Source organism: Rhinopithecus roxellana, chromosome 8, assembly GCF_007565055.1.
Source record: "Rhinopithecus roxellana isolate Shanxi Qingling chromosome 8, ASM756505v1, whole genome shotgun sequence".
Taxonomy (NCBI): Eukaryota; Metazoa; Chordata; class Mammalia; order Primates; family Cercopithecidae; genus Rhinopithecus; species Rhinopithecus roxellana.
This window is the reverse complement of record NC_044556.1, coordinates 107,379,729-107,393,404: the sequence shown is the minus strand read 5'-3', so window position 1 is coordinate 107,393,404 and position 13,676 is coordinate 107,379,729.

The window sequence follows — 13,676 nt, the reverse complement described above, 5'->3', positions numbered from 1 at the left end:
TCCAGGTTGTGAGGCAATAATTTTGCTGCCAGATCCTTGAAATACTCCTTATTCAAATACTCCTTATTCAGCACTTTCCTGCCCCTCAGTGCAGCGGAAGCTCTCTTTATACACAGGTGAATTACAGCCTAAGACAGTGGCACCAGGAGTGGGCTAGAAAAGGGAGCCCTGGGCTCTAGTCCCTGTTCTGTTACCATCCTGTCTAGTGACTCTGGAAAGTCTGTCAAACCATCTGAGCTTTTGAATCTGTAAGAAGAAGTGTTGGCTGTTCTGTAATCCCAGTGAAATGATTGATTCCGGTAAGACTTGTCAGTCTTAGCAGTGTCTTACCAGACTTAGCAGTGTCTGCTAAAGCATGAGGTGGGAAGATGCTGGGAGCAGGCTGTTCGTGTGCTTACAATCTGTCACACCACAGATTGCTCGCTCTGTCCAAATGGAAAGCAAACCTTTCCTCTGGAGAGACCTGAGGTCACCGTCTCAACTAAGAGGTTGAGCATCATTAAACAGGGGATGGTGTGAACTTGGGAGCCTCTTGATGTGACACCCTACAAAATGCACAGCAGCATCTACGAACATTTTCTTTTTCTTCTGACAGATTTATTTAGCTATAATTCATATATCACACAATCCACCCATTTAAAGATACAATTCAAAGGCTTTTTATATTCACAGAGTTGTGTGACCACCAGAATCTAATTTTAGAACACTTTCATCACCCCCAAAAGAAGCCCCATAGCCATGAGCAGTCATTTCTCTATCTCCCTCCTCCCACCCCCAGCCCTGGACAACCACAAATCTACTTTCTTTTGTGCGTATTTTCTTATTATGAACATTTCATATAAGTAGAATCATATATTATTAATATGTGGCCTTTGTCACTGGCTTCTTTCACCCAGGATGTTTTCAGGGTTCCTCAAGATATCAGCACTTTATTCCTTGTATAATATTCCATTGTATAAATAGGCCACATTTTATCTTTTTTTTTTTTTGAGACAGAGTCTAACTCTTTCACCTAGGCTGGAGTGCAGTGGTGTGATCTTGGTTCACTGCAACATTTGCCTCCTGGGTTAAGGTGATTCTCATGCCTCAGCCTCCCGAGTAGCTGGGATTACAGGTGTGGGCCACCATGCCCAGTAAATTTTTGTATTTTTAGTAGAGACAGGGTTTCACCATGTTGACCAGGCTGGTCTCAAACTCCTGACCTCAAGTGATCCGCCCGCCTCGGCCTCCCAAAGTGCTGGGATTCCAGGCGTGAGCCATCGCACCAGGGAATATGCCACATTAACAAAAAATCTATTATTTAATGGAGAGTTGAGTTGTTTTCCAGTTTTTGGCTATTATCAATAATGTTGCTATGAACACTTGTTCCAGGTTTTTGTTTGGACACATTTTCATTTTTCTTGGGTGTATATCTCGGAGCAGAACTGCCGGATCAGGCGGGAACTCCATGCTTCGTATTTTGAGGAGCTTCCAGATTGTTTTCTAAAGCTGCTGTACTGTCTCATATGTGCACTTAAGTTTTCTTGTCAAACATGTTTAATCTGGTTAATCAAGACTTTCGACATAATTTCTGGTCTATAGGAAACATTGAAAGAGGAAATCATTAACGGACACCATGAGGGGGCAATGAAGCACATCTATAAAGTAGCGCATTCTGTAACTGGCCTGAGCACTTCCGAAAGTCAGGGCGCTGGTGTCCTGACACAAGAGGAGTGGTGACTGTTTGAGATTAAAAGGTACTAAAGAGGCTGGGTGTGGTGGCTCACGCCCATAATCCCAGCAATTTGGGGGGCCGAGGCGGGTGGATCACCTGAGGTCAGAAGTTCGACACCAGCCTGGCTACCATGACAGAACGCTGTCTCTACTAAAAATGCAAAAACTAGCCAGGAGTGGTGATGGTGGATGCTTGTAATCCCAGCTACTCTGGAGGCTGAGGCAGGAGAATCGCTTGAACCCAGGAGGCAGAGGTTGCAGTGAGCCGAGATTACGCCTCTGCACTCCAGCCTGGGCAACAGAGTGAAACTCTTGTCTCCAGAAAAAAAAAAAAAAAAGATACTAAAGAAACATGACAACCAAATCTAATGTATAAACCTTAATTGCATTCTGGTTAGAACAACACAGTACCAAAAGATGTTTTGGGGACAAGTTAGGATATTTGAATATACATGGGATATTAAGTGGTATTAGGGAGTTATAAATTTTCTTAGATATAATAGTAGTACTCTGGTTAGATAGGAGAATGTTCTCATTTTTAAGAGATGTAGCTGAATTATTTACGGGTTTTAAGTGTCATGATCTCTGCAACTTTCAAGTTGTTCAAAAATATCACACACACACAGTGATAAAGCAACTAATGGCAGCTGTTAGTTTTTTAATCTAACTGGACGAGTATGTCGGTGCTCAGTATATTCCTTTAGCTTTTCTGACTGTTGACATTTTTCATAATAAAAGGTTGGAAAGAAAGGAGACCACACACTCCATGATTGATAATTTAGCCATCTCTCCCCAGTTAGACTGCAAACCCCTGAAGGTCTAGGGCCTGACTCTGTACCTCTGTAGCCAAGCCCAGTGCCCACAGGTTTCTGGGGCTAATGCCTCAATACAGGTGCCTGGTCCTTAACCAGAGGCAACAGAGAAATTCGCACAGACCAGCAATTCAAAAAATGTGGCCACAGTAGAAGAAGACATTGTCATTCTTCACTCTTTATAGCCTTAGCTTGGAAAATGAGAGGGTGGTAACTGCAGTCATGTTCCTGACGCCTGCCAGTGAAAACAAACTTTTCTAACTTTGCTCTCAGAGCAGTTGATGCAAAAGAAAATAGAAATCAACCAGCCTCCCAATTAGCATCACTCATTTTGATTTGATTGCTGTTTCTGCCCAAGCGAAAGCAAGTTAGCTAGGTAAAATCCTGAAACCACACATAAACCCTGGGCTACTGCACTCATACGACTGTCCTAAAAGATTCAGGCTTTGGAAAGGTCCTTGGTAGATATGCATCATCTCATTACATAGGGATGGTGACTGCTTTAGATTAAAAGATAGGGGGCATTTGAAAGACGAGCCTTGGTGGAGGGTATGATCCTGGGGATATTACAGAAACATCAGGGTCACCTGGGCCAACTGAGTCAATCCTAACATAATACGATTTCAGCCTTCCATTTTCTCCCTTGCCCTCATTGCTAGAAGATGGGAAATAATTGTCCTCTGCCAGTATAGCTGCTTTCATCTTGAAACATAAATTGAGCCACTTTTTCCTCTATGGTATTGGTTTTAGGATTATGGAGTGAGTGCTAGACATAGAACATGTACCTCAAGAGAAACTGAAAATCCAGTGTCTGAACTAGATAAGTCTATGCGGCCATTTCTCATTCAAAGACAGCACATCTCAAACCTCTTGGAGACTCCTAATTTCAAATGTTTTACCTTGTTGTTTCTATAAACCGATAAAATGTCCTAGACATTTCTCTTTTTCTTTTTGGAATTAAATCTATATTTCTCAGATCGCTTACGTCTAGCCCCTTGCGATACAAAAATCCTATTTCATACAATATGTTCTATCAGTTTTTGGAAAGCACAGTCACTATGCAAGTTGTTGCGCAGTAAGAATGGGCTGTTTCCCTGTTAAAGAACAACTTCATTTTATCCAAAAGCCTGATCACATATGCTTAATTCTAAGAACAGTGCTGGTTTAAATATTCTGCATTTTTGCTAAGTCATGTATTCAAACCATGTATCAATCCAGCATGTACTAAACTTTTATTTGCAGAAAATATGGTGGCCATTGCTCTACTCACATGCTAACACTGTAACCGCTGTTCTGAACCAATCCCTTCATTAACAGAATTTAGGCTGTGTACAGGCGAAACTGGTCTCCATTAAGATTTCTAGGAGGACAAAACGAACCCCATTAAATTTCACACAAGGAAAAGAAAACTGAGACAAAAATCAAGTGACTTGCCCATGGCAATGTTTTCTAAGGTGTGTTTCAGAAAAAAATATTCATGTTCAAACTGATTTAGGAAGAGCTGCAGGCCAAGTGCCTCTGTTGAAGGTCTCAATGCACATTAATGTATCGAAGGCTTAAGCAACTCCTGCAGTGAGAAATCTGTTTAACTCTGTTTTCCTACAGTGTTCTCTAAATTTATTGGCCCGCAAGATGTTTTTTAAAAATTGCATAACATCAATTAATATCTCAAAGAAGACACTTTGGGAAATGATAACCTTTAATTACCACAAAGAACAACATGATACTCAAAGTATAAAAAAAAGTTAGGACACCCTCAGAGAAATTGAATGCTAACTGAATACTTGATAGTAACAAGTTAATACTTTTTTTTGAAGTATAATAATGAGATTCTGGTTCTGTGGAATTTTTTCCTGAAGTTGTCAATACACACTGAGTTATTTACATGTGAGATGATTTAATATCTGGGATTTGCTTAAAAATAATCCAAAATGGGGCAGTTTAGGGTAGTTGGCTGCATGAATTGAGATCAGACATCAGTTGATAACTGTTTGAGGATGATTTTTTGTAAAAGAACATGGTCATGTTTTTAAAAATTCTAACATTGAAGATCCGAGTGTCTGAGGGTTGCTTTGATGACAAGAACTTGCTTCAAAAAGTATCTCTAAGTGACTTCTAATTTATAGAATAATAGGAAAATGAATATTTCTTTTTATTATTATTTTGTAAGACAGAGTCTTGCTCTGTTGCCCAGTCTGGAGTGCAGCAACACAATCTCAGCTTACTGCAACCTCCGCCTCCTGGATTCCAGCGGTTCTCCCACCTCAGCTTCCTGAGTAGCTGGGATTACAGGCATGCACCCCCATGCCTGGCTAATTTTTGTATTTTTAGTAGAGATAGGGCTTCACCATGTTGGCCAGGCTGGTCTCAAAACTCCTGACCTCAAGTAATCCGCCTTGGCCTTCCAAAGTGTTGGGATTACAGGCATGAGCCACTGTGCCTGGCCCAGTAAAATGAGTATTTCTAAACAGATGCTAAAAACCTGAAGTAGGAGCATTCCTTAGCATCTAGCTAAAGCCTGCCACCATGCAATAAGCACGTGCTAATTAATACATTGACATGGTGGAGAAGTGAGGGGTATTCCAGTGCATTTTATGCATCCACACACCTTATTTCCATGGGTGAAATTTGTGAGAACCCAGAATCTGAAGCCAGTAGACGAAAGGTCTTGTTTAACAAGTTATGACTAGGAGTTCAAGAGACTTTATATAACATGGTAAGCTCTAGTGGCTCAGAGGCACAATAGAGCAAAGGACATGGCTTTGGAATCAGATTATTGAGTTTGCCTCTAGGTATTAATCCTCTCTAGCTATGTGGTCCTGGGCAAGGCACTTCAGATCTTTTTTGCTGTGTCCTCATCTATAAAGTTGGAATAACAACAATAATAATATCCTCCTTAGAAAGCTGTTGTGACTTTTAAACCAGATAATCTAACATAAAACACTTAGTGAATATTTATTTATTTATTTATTTACTTTTATTATTTATTTCTTTGAGACAGAGTCCACTCTGTTTCCCAGGCTGGAGTGTAGTGGTGTGATCTCAGCTCACTGCAACCTTTGTCCCTAGGTTTCAAGCAATTCTCGTGCCTCAGCCTCCCAAATAGCTGGGACTACAGGCGTCTACCACCACACCCAGATAATTTTTGTATTTTTAGTAGAGGCAGGGTTCTGCCATGTTTCCTAGGCTGGTCTCAAACTCCTGGCGTCAAGTCATCTGCCCGCCTTGGCCTGGCAAGATGCTGGGATTATAGGCATGAGCCACTGCACCAGCCACTTAGTGACTATTTCATAATTATCCATCATCATCGTCATTGCCATCAACATCATCTTTCTAGGTAGTTCATGGCAGGGATGGCTTATGCGCTAAGTAACTCTTAGTTAAGTCCTCTCATTACTGAGTAAATGAACTCACTGCCCAAGGTGCAGAGAGGCTAACACCATTGGACTAGCTTTTGAGAAAAGAAGAGCTTTACTGCGAGTCGCCTGACAAGCAGACAGGATTATGTGCTCAAATCTGTCTCCCTGAGCTGGGGTTTGGGTTGGTTTTATAAGCATAAGGTGATGAGATGTGATCTCATTGGATCTTGCAATGAGATGATGCTGGGAGGTAGGATCTGTCTGGATCCTGCCATGGGGTGATGCCAGAGTCTGATCTAATTAGACCCTGGATCCTATCGTGTTGTATCCAGTCTGAATTCAGTCCCTTCTCCTCAGTCTGAGCCCTTAGGTTTCCCCTGTGGTTGCACACTTTGTTCCTCTGGGCCTGCTCAGGCTATGTGACCTTCAATCTGTGGTCCATGACAACTGAAAACCAACTACAACATTGTGACCTAAAAGTGGAGCCCAGTTGGTCCAGTGTGGTCACACTCTGAGCCCGTGTTTCTCAGCAAAGAATGGGAAACAGGTATGAAACTAATGGAAATATGTAGCCATGAGGTAACCACAACAGTTTCAGAGACACAGAATACTTTTTTCTCTTTTTTTTTGAGATAGGGTCTTGTACTGTCACTCAGGCTGGAGTGTAGTGATAAGATCTCAGTTCACTGCAGCCTCTGCCTCCTGAGTTCAAGCAATTCTGCCACTTCAGCCTCCTGAGTAGCTGGGATTGCAGGGGCATGCCACCATGCCCGGCTAATTTTTGCATTTTTGGTACAGACAGGGTTTCACCACGTTAGTCAGGCTGGTCTTGAACTCCTGACCTCAGGTGATCTATGCCTCGGCTTCCCAAAGTGCTGGGATTACAGGCATGAGCCACCACCGTGGCTGGCTGAGATGCAGAATACTCTTTTATCTATGTTAGGAAGTATGTTTTTCCCTTTGAACAGCCTTTCTTACAACTTGTTTAAATGAGAAGGGAAAGTGATACCACCTCAGTCTAGTGTGTTGAAAAAGAAATTGGGTCGAATTCTAAATATTAAGCCTTTATAAGTAGTGTGTTAAATACCATTGATGATGTAGCTTATTCTAGTTTTAAATCATTATAACATTTCTGAACAAAGCATGCATGGAATGAATATTTACATTTTAAATTCTAACTTTTATAATATCTTTTATAATAATTACATAGATATGCCACCTAAGGGAAAAAAAAGTCAAGAGTGATTATGCAACGAGGGGCTTAGGCATCTAAATGTTTATTTCAAGTAACGTTTAGTCTTTGCATATCTTGAATTTCCCTGCACAATTCCTTTGAGAATTTAAATAACTGTTAACAAAATGTTGGGAGTTCGATCTAGGTCCTATTGCTCTTTGCACAGAAAGCCAATCACTGGGGCTGAGCACAGTGGCTCACACCTTTAATTCCAGCACTTTGGCTGGCTGGGACAGGTGAATCACTTGAGCCCAGAAGTTCAAGACAAGCCTGAGCAACATGGTGAAACCCTGTCTCTACCAAAAATACAACAATCAGCCAGTCTCATAGCCCAGCCTCAAAATAAATAAATGAATAGATTAAAATAATAATAAAGCCAATCACTGAGACAACGAGTATTGCCAAGGAAAAAGACTTTAATTGATTGCTGCAGCCAAAAAGATGGGAAACCAGTCTCAAACGCATCTCTGCAACTGACTAAAATTAGGGGTTTATACAATAGCGAAGGAATTTAACTACACGTTGGAGAACAGAATTAGAGAGGGGTAAGGAAGAGGATTTGGTCAACAGGAACTATGTGTAGGTGAACGGGAATTAGGGAGGGGTCTGGCATCTCCTTGTCCAGATGCGGTGATCTAATAAGTTTCAGTTCTTTGATACTATCTGGGAGGCCTGATGGTGGGTTTCCTAACAAAGGAACTCAGATAAGACAAATGTAAGTTTCTTAAGTTTTAAGACCAGAGGGGTCCATTTCTATGTTTATTTTTTTTAACGTATAAACTTCAGTTCTATAGGGATATTGGGCTGGTTTCATAATCAATTCAGATGATTTGGGCAGTTAAATTGAAAGCGTGCATATGTTTTAAAACTTCAGGCTTTTGCAATTCAAGGGGAATGTCACAATGATTCCTTGGGACTTAAAAGAAAATCTGCCTCAGATATTCAGAAACTTTTAGCAATGTAAGCACCTCCTGATTTTCATTCTGATCACAAACAGCAGTGGAAGAGTAGCCTGGTCTGGGCTAAAGGCTTTGTAAAATAGTTTCTGAGCAAATTATTTCACTTTCGCTAAGCTTTGGGTTATTTACCTATTAAAAAAGTTTTTCAGTGGCAATATTTGATTCAAGAGTTAGAAGGTCTAATATATGAAGTTTAGCATATAACATGCTAAACACTAGTCATTATTAATTATTTATAAATAATTGTTGAGTGACTTACAGGGTTTTAAAATTTTTATTTTAGAGACAATGTCTCTCTGTCACCAAGGCTGGAGTGCAGTGGCACAATCATAGTTCACTGTAACCTCAAACTCCTAGATTCAAGGGATTCTCCTGCCTTAGCCTTCTGAGTAGCTGGGACTATAGGCACACATCACCACACCCGGCTATTTTTTTTATGTTTTGTAGAGACAAGTCTGCTATCTTGCCCAGGCTGTTCTTGAACTCCTGGCCTCCAGTGATTCTCCCACCTCAGTCTTCCAAAGTACTGGGATTATAGGCATGAACTATTGTTCCTGGCCATCTAAGAGGTTTTTCTTTTCTTTTTTTTTTTTTTTTTTTGAGACGGAGTCTCATTCTGTTGCCCAGGCTGGAGTGCAGTGGCGCGATCTCGGCTCACTGCAAGCTCCGTCTCCCGGGTTCACACCATTCTCCTGCCTCAGCCTCCTGAGTAGCTGGGACTACCGGCGCCCGCCACCACGCCCCGCTAATTTTTTGTATTTTTAGTGGAGACTGGGTTTCACCGTGTTAGCCAGGATGGTCTCGATCTCCTGACCTTGTGATCCACCCGCCTCGGCCTCCTAAGGTGCTGGAATTACAGGCATGAGCCACTGTGCCCAGTCCTAATAGCCATTTTTAAATCAATTTAGCTTGAGAGGAAGTTTTGAAATGTTGATGAAACCTGTCAAGTTCTTCCCCCTTTGGAGATTATGTCCACTTTTGGCCTACGTTGGGAATGAAAAACTTGTATGTTCCTCTGTCTTTGGAGTAGCATGAGTTTAATTCAGTAGGTTACTTTATAATCTCAGCTCTCTGAGGAGCTGAAAAATGGTATCCTCTTGAAGACCTTATCACTTGTTCTGGTTGTAGAGGTGGCAGTAACATTCTCTTGTGGCTTTCTATGTCCTAAACTCAAGTGGAGCATTGGGTGGTCAATGCTGCTCCCCTGTCCACTGCTGAGAAACTGTTCATGGAAAAAGACATTAGACAGTGAAGTTGGACCACTGCCCAGCTAGGTGAATCACCAGAAGAACTGATCATCTTTAAAAAGATGTATTTTAAAGGTACCTTGGAAATACGTGGGTCAGCTTCTTCAACATTCACTCTATGGTTTCTGGCTAGTGATCAGGTTGTTGGATACATTTCCTAACAGAGCCCAACTCCAGGAATGCTTAATTGTATAAAAATGTATATATCCAAGAAAAACATGGTCCTGTGGGCCTTGTGATCTATATTTCAAGGAGCAGTGGGCTTTGCCTTTCTTCCCTCCTTTCCATTTCTCTTTTCTTTGTGATGAAAACAAGGAAAGAAATCCGCAAACCTTAATCAGAAAGGTTTTATTTCATTTCAAATGGCCAATATAGGTAGATTTGTTTTCCCCGTTTTGCCTCGTAGCTGGCACTTGCGGACGTGGTTTGTTTTCTCAATTTGTAAGCAAATCATCCTATGTCATCATAAAATGTGAAGGAGGGACCGAGTCCAGAGCCCTTTGATTGAGGACACACTCTTTATCTCTAAAGGAAATTTCCTAAGCTGTTTAGTCCTTAAGATTGCTAGCTGTCCTTTAGGGCATTAAATGTCAGGGGGTTTATGACACTTTTATTACTGTGTTAGAAAGGTATTATATAATCTCAGCCACGTGTATTCTCCCTACCTCTTTGACCTCCTTATTCTCCTGAGTCCCAAATCTGGTAATAAAAGCAACACTTAGATTAAAAATAAATAAATTTAACTAGTCTTTATGCTCTCTATTATTAATCTCCCACTTCTTACCTCCAGAGGATGGCTCTTTATTCCTGTAATTTACTGTTGAGAGTCAGGTTCTGCAGAGAATAAGTGGGAATTTAAAATGGCTTACATCTGATGGTACAGTATTGTCAGAACTTGCTGGGGTACGCTGAGGGCTGAATATCCTAATCTATCTCAGGCCCCAATTCTCTCCCCAGATATGGGAGCTGACATTCATTCAAATTGCTGAACTAGAGCATAAAAGTATTTGAATCAAACTAGGGTCAGAGAGAAGAGACCCACCCTTTTATTGAAAACACAGCAGTAGCTGATCATCAATGAACAGTAGACATACTCACATTCTCCCAGGCTCGAATCCATTTTTCTCTGCTCCACTGAGTATGCAAAAATAAAGAGCTCTTGGCCAATGCAGGGATGACCTTAGCATTTCTGCTGTTTATTTTTGATCATTTGGAGTCATTGGCTTAAGGCTAAGTACATTTTTCTTGGTCCAGTCATGTAATTTTTCTTGCACATTAGAGAGGCAAGAAAAACTACTGCAAGGGGTGGAGGGGGAATGCGAGAGACTTACTTGGTTCTGAAGCAGATGCAGGTTGAAATATAGTCCTAGAAAAACAGGATCCACTTTGCATGACAAGGGAAGAGCTGAGGAATAAACATGAGGTCAAGATAAAAGTGAGCAAGTGCCATTTGTTTAGTTCCAAAGAATCTCCTCATTGTGGGCACCAACTGGACTGGATATCAGGTCTCAAACCACAAGGCAATCTGCTTTCTCCCAACTAACCAATAGGAAATCCGGCCTAAAGAGCAGTATCCTAGATGAGGCTAATCTGTGTTTCATCATCCCCTTCACACTTGCTTGGTGTCTTTAAGAATCAAGAATATCTTAGTGTCCTTGGCTATTGGCACAATTATATTTAACCTGTCAATTATTCAGAAAGGAGCAAAGATTGCTACAGTCTGGACACTGGAGTTATCTTTGAATAGCCAGAAACCAAGCAGGGGAATTAAGCTTGGTTAAATGCCATGTCCTTACTATTAGGCTTGGGCCAACAGGCCAGGCCTATTGGTTACCCTTAGTACTGATTTGGAAATGTATGTGCAAATGCCAGTGAGAATCTCTCTCTCTCTCTCTCTCTCTCTCTCACATACACACACACACACACACACACACACACACACACACACACACACACACACATTCTAGAAAAGCTGTTTGAGCCAGGGCTGTCATTTAAACAGTTTGCTGTGTCCAGCTGTGTAGGTACCTTTTTTGTCTCAGTTGGCTTGTACGCAACACTGGCATGTGATTAAAGGGAGCATAGGATTAATGTCCTTCTTGACAACACCATCAGCAGCATAAGACCAGGAGATAATTTATTTTTAAGAGCACTATCAATCTGAGCATGATTTGTGGCTGGCTTTCCAATCGGGCCACAACCCTCAAGAGAAGCTCCCCACTCTAGCCTGGCAACAAATACATTCCTCACCTTGATGAGTCTAAACCTCAGACAGCAGCCAGAAGCTGAAGAATCCCATTGCCTCCTCTGAAAGCAGGAGACTTTATGCACAGAAACATACAAGAGCTGGACCAAAGGCAGGGACCACATTGTGTCCACCAAACCATCCCCATTCTTAGCAGGGGTAGGGGGATGGGAGAGTAGTAATATGGAAGTGGCAAGACACACTTTTTTTCCATGAAAACAATTATTAATTTTGCCAGAAAGTCAAAAGTAGTGGTTCTCAAACCTTACTAATTACTAGAAACATTCAAGGAGATTTAGAGAAATACAGACTCACTAGGTATTTCTAATTCATTGGTTTATGACTGAAACTGATCCAGTTGTCCCATCAAACTGATTTTTTTTTTTTTTTTGAGACAGTCTTGCTCTGTCACCCAGGCTGGAGTTCAGTGGCGCGATCTCAGCTCACTGCAAGCTCTGCCTCCTGGGTTCACACCATTCTCCTGTCTCAGCCTCCCGAGTGGGTGGGACTACAGGCGCCCGCCACCGTGCCTGGCTAATTTTTTGTATTTTTAGTAGAGACGGGGTTTCACCATGGTCTCGATCTCCTGATCTCATGATCTGCCCACCTCGGCCTCCCAAAGTGCTGGGATTACAGGTGTGAGCCACTGCGCCCGGCCCCCATCAAACTGATTTTTATGGTTTCTTTTGAATAAACATGGAAATTGGCACTCCTAGTCTTGAAACTTGAGAAAGTTGCATTTGTCTTATCTGAGTTCCTTTCTCAGGAAACCAACTATTCAGCCTCTCAGGGAACTGAAACTTACCAGATCACTGCATCTGGATGATGAGATGACAGACCCCTCATCCTTCAGGATTGCCTAACTGACTACCTGCTTTCTGTTGACCAACTCCTTGTTCTAACTTCTCTCTATTTCCTGTTTTCCTGCATGGTTATATTTCTTCCCTGCTATATAAACACCTAATTTTAGTTAGTCAAAGAGATGGATTTGAGACTCATCTCCCATCTCCTTGGCTACAGCACCCAATTAAAGCGTTCTTCTTCAGAAATACTCATTGTGTTAGTGATTGGTTGGCTTACTATGTGGCAAGCAGCAGGACCTAGACTGAACCCCTGACATTTTGGTAACATGATGGGGCCCAGTAATCTAGATTACAAAAATTGATCCTAAGATCTTATTTTGATGAGTCAGGTGTTGGGAGCTACTGGCTTAATGTGTCCCACCTTCCTAGTGAATGTAAGTATGAGCTCATTGCTGCTTCAGGTGTCTTTGTTTTTCTTTTCTGGGCAGTGGCATTTTAATAGGGACAGGACTAAGGAGAGGGGACTAAGTTGATTTTAAAGTGAAAATTGTGAAAGTAAGGGCAATTTGTCTTCAATATTCTGCTTCTTTGCTGCTATGGGCTAAATTGTGTTCCCTCACAAATTCATATGTCGAAGTCCCAATCCCTTACTAGGGGTTATTACCTCATAAAGTGACTACATTTGGAGACACGATCTTCAAAAAGGCAATTAAGGTTAAGTGAGGTCATTAGGATGGGGCCTTTTTCAATATGACTGGTATCCTTTTTAGAAGGGGAGATGAGGACATAAACACATATAGAAGGAAGACCATATGAAGACACAGGGAAAAAAATGACCCTTTGCAAGTCAAGGAGAGAGGTCTCAGAAGAAAGCAACCCTGCCAACACCTTGATCTCACTCTTCTACCCTCCAGAATAATGAGAAAACAAATGTCTGTTGCTTAAGTCCACCAGGCTGCGGTGCTTTGTTATAACAGCCGCTACATACTAATACACTCTTTCTGGAACCCTCTCTTCATGGGGAAGGCAAGGACTGTCTTGTATCTCTGAGGTCTCCTCACAGAATTGCTTCATCTGGGGCCATCTCTACTTCCAGATGCATGCCTTTTATTCAATTCAGAGATCATCTATCAACTCATGCCACCTAAAGTGCTGTTGCTGGACAGGCGTGAGGGAGCCGAGAAGATGCTGTTTCAGGGTTCTCATTGCACCATCACTGTGGACCTGTCTGCAGGTCAGTCCCAATGGAGTTTGCTAGGTGACTTCTATAATCTGATCAACAAATTTCCATCTAGATTATTGTA